At 41.1% G+C, this 8,832-nt stretch overlaps 1 protein-coding gene and 1 long non-coding RNA gene across 2 annotated transcripts in view; both read right to left on the bottom strand.

Annotated features, from left to right (window-relative positions):
• Window positions 1–8,832, bottom strand: part of ZNF407 (zinc finger protein 407) — a 331,643-nt gene that overhangs the window by 97,151 nt on the left and 225,660 nt on the right. The gene's annotated exons all lie outside the window — the stretch shown is intronic.
• LOC309374530 lies at window positions 364–2,120 on the bottom strand. The gene is made up of 2 exons (XR_014170618.1): window positions 1,087–2,120; window positions 364–862 (listed from the first exon to the last, which is right to left on the bottom strand). It is a non-coding gene; the product is annotated as an uncharacterized lncRNA (long non-coding RNA).

Genomic DNA, 8,832 nt, shown 5'->3' with positions numbered 1-8,832 from the left:
ATCCAAATGGCAGCTCCGACCACACACACACACATTCACAGTCACCCTTCTAGCACACACCAGTTTCCGAAGTGTAAAATAAAAGAATGCACAAAGCAACTCCTGTAAATACGAATGTTTAAGTGGGTAGCTGTTCTAAAGCAGCATTCACTCCTTTGCACACAAGAAAATAAATGCTAAGAAATCAGCTAAAGGAAGAGTTGCAGTGATGTATTCTTCACCATCCAAAAATAAGATGGAAACAAAAAACATTGGGTGCTTTGTATACATGAGGCTGCAAGCCACTTTGACTGCTGAAGAAAGCTCAGCTACTCTTCCACGGTATTTTGAAAGATTCGGCACAAACAGGGCTCCCCCCCCCCCCCCGGAAGTCACTGGAACTCAGTTCCGGCACCTCTCAAGTAGGCGCCATTGCAATTCTAAAAAAAAAAAGGGAGAAGTTACTGGTGAGCTTCAGCACCTCTTTTTATAGAAAAATAGCACTGGGCACAAGGAATACCAAATGGCAACAGATACCTAGGTCAAGAGTGGCACAAACAGAGAATTCAGATGTTAGATTTAGAATAAATCCACACGTTATTAGTAGCTTTTCCACACTTTATTAACAAAAAACCTTACCTAGAACCAGAGCCCTCTTCTATGAATTGACAGATACCACATAATAGTATCTGCCTTTTGTAGAAGCATACAGCAGCATATGATGCAGAAATTGGGCCATTAACTATGTCAGCAGGAAAGCTATATTCTTAAAAGTAACAACTGGTTGCATTTTATGTACAGTTTCATACTAGGGTAATATAGTTCAAATAATACACAGTCCAATTAATCTGTTTTTGCTTAACTATATCGATTGGAAAATTAACTCCGTACAGTGGTACCTCGGGTTACATATGCTTCAGCTTACAGACTCCGCTAACCCAGAAATAGTGCTTCAGGTTAAGAACTTTGCTTCAGGATAAAAACAGAAATCGTGCTCCGGCGGCACGGCAGCAGCAGGAGGTCCTGCTAAAGTGGTGCTTCAGGTTAAGAACAGTTTCAGGTTAAGAACAGACCTCTGGAACAAATGAAGTACTTAACCCGAGGTACCACTGTATAGCCAAAAGTCTAAATACCCAAACATCGCTCAGTGCCCCCATAATGCTCTTTGTTCTGCAACCACATTTACTAACATTCTGTCATCTCTTATGAACCACAAGCTGAGACCAAGAGGAACAGAACAGAACAATGTAAACTTTGAAAATTTACACAAGTCTGAACTCAGTTTCAACTAGAACTTGGAGGAGGGGAACCTTTTAGGGGATAATGTAAAAATGTATCAGAAAATGAATTGTATTCTATACAAAGGTATCTGTTTTAAAATGTTCAAGAATATGCCATAATTTTGACATTTAAGTGGTCTCATCAATCTCAGTGGAATTATACAGCTGCTTGAAATGAAATTGAAAAATGATGTGAAATTTACACAGTAGTCATGGGATTGCCCCTTTTGCTCAAAAATGGGTTGGACAGGGGGTGGGGAGGACTTTAGCAATCCATTTATTACATTTTGCCTCCTACCAAATATTATTATACACTCTCTCACTCTCTCTCTCTCTCTCTCTCTGTGTGTGTGTGTTTGTGTGTGTGTAATACACATACATATATTCCAAATAAATAGAAGTAATAAAAGCAGTCAAGATACAGTGATAGAGAATTTACAATTCTTTGTACGTCCACAGAAATGCAGAAAATATGCTCACAAATGTAAATGTACAGATGGAGTTTATGAAAGCTCATAGATTCTGCTTGCTGTAATGAGATGAAAAGAGACTCTGAACTTTGCTGGAGTCAGAAATGATAGCAACACACCCTGAAGGCTGCCTGTCAATCCTATATGCAGATGGTACTTCTTCCAACTGGCCCTTTGTGTCAGTTCCTTCAGCCACTCTTGTAGCAGACATAGCTCCCTAGAGGGAAAATCCTGTTGATCTACTGCCTGGTTGAGTGTCCAAAGCAGTACTGTCTCTATCACCTCTACTCTAAATGATTATTTCCTTTAGCTATTGTACTGCCTTCACCATCTTGTATAGCCAGAGACAGAAAACAAGTCTCCCTCTCTGTCTCTTTCATTTCATTTCACCTGCTCAGATTCAATTCCTGAATGCAAAATTTAGTTCGTCCAAGATGGTAACACAAATCCCATATTTATTATGAGATGTTCATTGTGTGAATTCTACATAAATAAAGTTTTTAAAAATAAAACCAAACCAAGCCAAATTGTATTGTTTCTGCTTTTCACATATGTGACTTGTCTGTGGATTGCAAAACTTGTATCATGCGTGGTTGCCTATCATCACTGTAAGAAACACTATTGATCTTTTTAAAATCCAAGAATAAGGTTTTCTGCACACTCAAAGTCTGTCCTTCTCTTTGTCATGGCACTTTCAGGCCAGGAATGTCCAGAGTGAGGAATTAACTCTTTGTCAAAAGTACACTTACAAGTTAGGAAAGGGCATGTCCCTTGATCCTATGTCTCTCAGCTACCCCTAGGTGTGTGCACCCGAGAGAGGCCTTGTCCCCTCAATGTATGTATTTCCCTCATCAGAGCTGTGTGAAAACAGGCAAAGACTGCCTGCATGTTACCTGTTTCTGCCCCTCCCCTTTTAATCCTCTTCTGGTCCTGAGAGACAGTAGAGCAGGAGAGGTGGGGGCAGCAGCAGAAGGAGGTGTAGAAGCCCTTGACTACACTAGTCTGACCTATCTCCCCCTCCTCCTACACCCATTCTTCATTCTCCAATCCTGCAGATTCTCCTGCCTCTGCCTCTTATCTCCTGGCTGTTACGGGCTCTGCCTGATCACTGATCCCTTCAGTTTCCAACCCCGCTTCTCCTCAGCATCCAGCTGGTTCCCGATACTGTTTGAGCTTTCTAAATTGTTCTGGGGTGGGGGGTGGGGAGAACCTACCACCAAAACTTACTGGAATGTAACAAATCTCTTTTTCACATAATTGTCATACTTGCTTGCATGCAAAGGCACATTCTTAAATATGGTACTGCAGAGGCCCCAAAGATGAATTTAATGGCTATCTTGTAAGCTAAGGGCAGCATAACCAGGCTGCATTTTGGCCTAGCCATTAAGTAGTCTGAGTCAGAAAGCTCCCCATGTTTTCTGCATCAGGAACAAGATGGCTCCTCGGTGTTAAAAGCATAGAAATGTACACTGGAAATTAGGCATGTTGCGTTAAACACCCTCTGTAAGAATCTGATGCTTTTATACAGTCACTTCTAAAACTGTAACACTACATGTAAATTATGGCCTGATGCATCAGCTGGAGAAGCTATGAAACAAATGTGGTTGGATCAAGATAGTGTAAATTTGCATCATTTAATTTCTTTGATGCCTAGACTGGAGGAAGCATGCACAAGTAGAGCAAACAAAATGTTTCTAGGCTAAAACTTCTTAAGTTTTAAATAATTTATTTCTTTGCTTGTTTACTTCTCACATATACTGCTTTTTATTTAAAGAACTCAAGGTGGTGTACACAGTCCCTGCAACCTCATTGTATCCTAAAAACAACCCTTTCCGGTAGCTTAGGCGGAAAGTGACTGTCTTGAGGTCACCAAGGCTGGATTTACACTGACCTGTTTAACATTATTAGAACGATATCATTCTAAAACGTCACAGGGCATACTTGCAAAATAAAACATTTCTTACCTTCATCAAAATGGTGTCTCCCTACAGCTGGTAGCTGGGTGCTCTGTAGTGCTTTCTGGTGTCACATTTAAATAATGTTAAAAGCAGAATGTTATGTGGCCATATGGTTATCAAAACCATTCCTTAGCCGTTCCTTAACGTAAAAAACTATGAGTGTAGATCTTCCCCAAGTGAGCTCCATGCCTCAGTGGGACTGACTGGGCCAAGCCAGTATTCTTCAGATTACATGGCAATTCTTTTTGCAGGTGCTGCTAAGTGGGTGGGGCCAATGAGGCCAGAATTCACTGACAAATTTATTCCAGCTGTGGGTCCTTCAAGCTAACAGGGAGGGCTGGGGAATGAAGCTTAACTGTGGGCAAAAGAAAAAGAAGAAGGGAATATCTTCTTTCTAATACTGGGAAACAGCAGCATTGGATAATTGTAAATAACAAGCATTTATTTCTGTATAGAAAAATATTTATAGACCGTCCCTCATATAAAACACCAAGGTAGAGTACAATAAAATATGCAAGTACAATAAAACATAAAGTGTCATAAATACAATAACAAATAAATAAATGACTAGCTCAAGTTGAAAAACTTTAAACAACGGCATAGCCCTGTCGACATAAAAAGCAGAAGAAAGGATGGCTGCTGAATCTGCTGGAGAAGTATAGCACAGCATGGGACCAGCAACGTTAATGCCCAACTTCTAGTTGAAGCCAGTTGGGCTTCTGAAAAAATAGGGAATAACTAACATTGCTTCTCCAGATGATCTCAGTGATTGCACTGGCATATAAGGGTTCAGGCATATGGCAAAGTTAGTCAAGTTAATGAAATAGCATTTCTAATATTTCCATGCTGCTCTATGGGGGGAAAATAGCTATACCATTGTTCCCCTCCGAAATCCCATTTTTTGCAAGTAACCTCTCTTAGCTTTAACTCAGACCCAGACAGGCTCACATGTTACTGGCACCACCAGCAATAGTTGTGCTTTGCAGCTTTCTACTTAGGGATGCTTACATGTTCTACTAGTCCAAAAACTATTCTATCACTTATGGGGAAAAAGAGAGAGGGAAGGAAAGAGAGAGAGAGAGAGAGAGAGAGAGAGAGAGAGAGAGAGAGAGAGAGAGAGAGAGAACAAGTACACACGAACGCTAATAGGACAGAGGCACTGAATGATAAGAGACAGGAACCACTGAATTTATTTAATAATCCCTGTCCATTTCACAAAAATGGCCTGTGTAATCTTTTTAAAAATAATAACTGGGTTCATTTCAGAGCCTGCACAATGCTTCTCTTTGTCCCTTGTAAGTCTCTCAAATGTCTTATTTTAAAGGAATATATAGTACTCCCGGAAGACATTTTCCCATTTCTATTCTCTTCAACTCCTGTGAGCCCTTGTTCTGTGTGATAAGGCAATCTCCTTCGGGATCTGAGCTGTGTAGTTTCGCACCACGAGTGACAAGGACTCGACTTGAATAACTGCTGTGCGCAGGTTGTAATTATGTCAGCTGGAGTGTTGAACAAGGGGACTGATTAATGTGAGCCCCAGCCCAGGCATAGTCCCTATCAAAACCTCCGTGCAGGCCAAGCAAGTGGGGATGGGTTAAAGCAGAAAGACAAAACATGCTGCATTGTCCATGATAGATGAATTGCTCCAACAGTCTTCAGGCAGATGTTCCAGGACAGTATAATATACAATTACTCTGCCTTATCACCTTCCAAGGGACAATAAAGCTTCCTCCTTCTATAGCTCATGTGAGTGAAGGCAAAATTAGTTTTACTTTTACAACACTGACTCACTTATCATGTTGCCTTGATTGTGCTTTTACAGCTAAAGAAAACATATATTCCGCTTTTAAACTAAAATAAGATCCCTTTAATAAAAACCAGAGAACTCTTTTGAAACTATTTTGCATCACAGCAAAGGAATTTGTGAAGCCTTGAGTTAAGTCATGAGGAACTAAAAGATATACAGCTATCATTAAAGGGACAGGCCTGTGAAGCATGTTTAATGCTACATCACATACAGCAAATCGTATGGCTTTGCTCTACAATAATTACCACCCAACACTACTAGGAATCACAAAACCCTTTCCCTCCTGCTAACCTCCCTCACTGCCAGGGTGTTAAGGGTAACTATCTGTATAAAGTGGTTTTGAGGTTGCACTTTTAAGAATTATGAAAGTAGGGAAAATACATCAAAAGGTACAAAAAACATATTTGTATATTAATAGTTAATTTTTTTATATAAAAAAAATCTCACTGATGCTAATTGAAATATGCTATCCAGAAAGGGGGAGGGGGGAAGAATGCAGATAAGAAAAAGGTATTATTACAAGAATAAATAGAAAAACAAGTCTCAAACATAAGGCTCAGGGATGCCAGATATGACCACAGCACCTTGACCATTTAATTTATCTCCATGGCCAGGAAATGATGCCCCTGGTGGGGAAATGAGGCTGATTTACCAATGGTTGGTACTGCCTCCCTTTCATAAAAAAATTACAAAGTAGTTGTCAAGAAATATAAAAAGAGCTGCTACATTGGCAACCAAGTGAAAGCAAGTGGTATGAAGCGGTTATTTCCTTTGGTGAGTGAAAATGATCCTTGAATAAAAGGGATGTTTAGGCTGACAGAACTGAAGGAGGGAGTTATTTTGGCATGTGAAATGGTTTTTAGGGGGTTATTAAGATGGCAGGGTGTTTGCAAACTACAGGTGGGTGCTCATGCCTGGCAGAGAGGGCTCATGCAAGTATTTTGGAAGGCAAGGTGGAGGAGTGCACACCAGGATTGGAAGGCAAGCTAACCACCAAACCTTCTACTGGGCTCTGCCCCATCAAGACTGGTGCATTTTTTGTAATTTGGCTTACCATGATTGTAATTCCTATTTTAATTCCTGATCTCTTATCTTACTGTTAGTTGGCCTAGGAATGTTGTGTGCTAAAAAGTAAGAGGCTGCCACAGCTGAGCAATAAGGACCTGGAGTCCTCATCGGTGGGCATTGCAAGGAAGTGGAGGAAGCAGGTGGGCTGCCAGCTTAGCACATTGCAGGTGTGTGCCATAATGTGAGCAGCCCCACACTGGCAAGTACTGGGCAGTCAGTAATTATGCACTTGCATGGTGTTGATAGAGCCTCATGCCTCACGACAGACACTAGTTTGCTGTCTTCCCCAAACAGCTAGATACACACACAATCACTAGCCTTTTACTTCCCAGTGCACCACAGCCTTGGCTACTCCTGGCAGTAGGAAGATTCACATCTCTTCCCAAAAAATTGTTTATGAGAATACTGCTAGGAGAGAGGCTTCTCCACTCCTGTCCATGTTGCCTTTGAATAGGGTAAGGCAGCAGTGAGGCTTTTAAAGAAATTATAGGAAACGTTAGAAGAACAGAACTCTGAGGCATTTCCTCATTAACTTGACCCTTTATGAAGGAAAAATATGTGTAAATAAAGGCTGCTGAGTCTGAACAGTGCCATCATAAGGCAGAGACCACTGAATGTTCACCAGCAATTCACAGTTCACCAGCAGTTCACCAGAAGTGACCAGCAATGTTCACCTGTGTTTATGACAATGTAGCCCTTAACCCAGGGGTTGCTAACATGGTGCCCTCAATATGTTATAGACCCGCAACTCCCATCACCCCCGACTTTTATTCCTGCTGACTGCGGAGGATTGGAGTTGTTGTCCAACAACTTCTGGAGGCCTTCCCCTGCCTTAACATATTATAAATGGAAACCCTCCAGCTCCTAGCAGCCTAACAGAGCTATGGATAGACAACATGGGAGTAATCTTGCTGATAAGCTGGCAGACTGGCTAGCTAGTGGATAGAGACACAGAACCACTTCAGATGTTGGAACTGCCGTGACACTATGGCAGCACTTCATGGGAAAAGCTAAAATCTCAGCTGGCATATCCAGAAATACAAGCACAGCTTTCTGGTGGTGATTTGAGAGAGCATGGCAATTCATTTCTGAAGTTGTCTTATACATTAATATTGCTGCTTGTATTTGTGGATTGCTCTAGATCATATGCTACTCACTCCATGCAGCCATGGAAGAGATTTGAACATCCAAATTAGCCCACCAAATCCATTGTTATTTGCTCCTATGTTGGGCTCCTGATTTATTTGCTTCTAGTTCTGGAAACAACTAGGTACATGTACTGGCTTCCTCTGACTAATTAATAACCACTGGCAGGCAACTGTGAGCAAGGATTTCCCTCGTTGCCATAGGTATTTCTGAGAAAGGCTCACTTCTTCTGAACATACTTGTTTCTTGCTGTCTTAACATTCATCACTTTCCGACCACCAACCCAAATTCAAATTTTAAAAGGCAAAGTCAGTGCTTTCATTAGAAGGGTACATCAGGGAGCATCCAGCTTCTAAAGCAGTCAGAAACATAAACTGCAATTTAAAACACCTTTAAAGCTCATTCTCAAAATGGCACAACTGAGTAACAACTGCGTGTCTATGATGCAATAAAACAACTCTCCAGAAAGACCCCAAGTCAGCAGCCCTGCCCTGTCACTGCAAAAAATTAATAATTAGCCTGAAGGGGGTTGAAAGGATGGGTGTGCATGTAAGGGATGTAAATGTATACATACCTTATTTTAAGAGGTTCTTGGTGGTATCATAAAGTGTGATTTTCAAATAGTTTATGATGTCATCTAAAATGCTCTGATATATTTATAGGCACATAACACAAAGAGAAGTTTTATAGCAATATAAACTGCAGAGCTTTCTGGACATGTATCTTAATAGCAATATCACTGCTGCACAAAATATAAAAAGATAGTACAGTTGTAGAATGCAGGCTGTTCCACTCAGCCAGGAAGGGGGGGGGGGAGCAAGACTAAGGGCTAGACTTTGAACTTGATAATCTGCCTTGAGAAAGGAAGAAGAAAAATATACAACTGGGGGACAAATTGTGTCTGGTGAGTCACAGATCATCTTCTGGTACTTCCTTGCACCACAGTGAAGTAACCTGCTTTTGGGTATAATAGCAAAAATCACTTCCTCTGTGGATTCCTGCTCAGCTTCAGGAATCGTAGCTTCATATTCTGTCCCTATGCTCATGGCAGAGAAAGCCTACTGCAGAGAATCAGCATTAGCTGCTGGGAAGAAAAGCTGCTTCACAGCAACAATGACAAGACA

This window comes from Podarcis melisellensis (assembly GCF_964234715.1).
Source record: "Podarcis melisellensis genome assembly, chromosome: 7".
NCBI classification, from domain to species: Eukaryota; Metazoa; Chordata; class Lepidosauria; order Squamata; family Lacertidae; genus Podarcis; species Podarcis melisellensis.
The sequence above is the reverse complement of the archived record's forward strand: the minus strand, read 5'-3'. Positions and strand labels throughout refer to the sequence as shown.